The following is a 709-nucleotide window of genomic DNA, read 5'->3' as shown; positions in this document are numbered from 1 at the left end:
GATTATATATCATATAAGCTTTTGATTAAATAAATATGTTAAAACCAAAGGTAACATATACTCAACTCTTCCTAATTATTTTGCTATATTTTACTATCAACAATGCTTTTGGGTTTACTTACATCAATAATATATATAGGGTAGAAATAATACATAATACTATGCACTGCATACAAATTGGCAAACTACAAAATGGGCGAAATTTATTCTTTTTTGATTTCCATATTTAGGAATGTGATGGTGAATGTTAATATTGCAGATTGAATCTAAAAGTGTTTGTAACTGTTACATTGTGAACAGCGAAAAAAAAAAAAAAAGAGAGAGAGAAAATATTCTTCTAGTATTTGAAAACAATGATCCAATTCAACAAAATACTCATTCATTGATAAATGAGTGAAGTCCACCACATGTCATCTTTTTTCACTTTCATCTTACTCATTAACCTAAAGAACACTTGCTTCTCAGTAGCAACCACAGGTTGGCTACAGATACAAGAGATGGACAAAAAATCAATGAAAGTATTCTGTCAGAATCAGTTTGCCATATGAAGTTAACAATAAGAATACTGTGCATTTCATTATTATTTAAATATGTAAAATACTTAGAACATTTAGCATAATGCCTGACATGTAGATGGTTGTTGTTGATGTTATTTTTAAGCATGTTTATGTGGTAAAGGAGAAATTGAAAAATGGAATTTGATTTAGAA

The sequence above is a fragment of the Galeopterus variegatus genome, unplaced genomic scaffold, assembly GCF_000696425.1.
Source record: "Galeopterus variegatus unplaced genomic scaffold, G_variegatus-3.0.2 Scaffold1764, whole genome shotgun sequence".
Taxonomy (NCBI): Eukaryota; Metazoa; Chordata; class Mammalia; order Dermoptera; family Cynocephalidae; genus Galeopterus; species Galeopterus variegatus.
Note: the sequence above shows the minus strand (reverse complement) of the source record.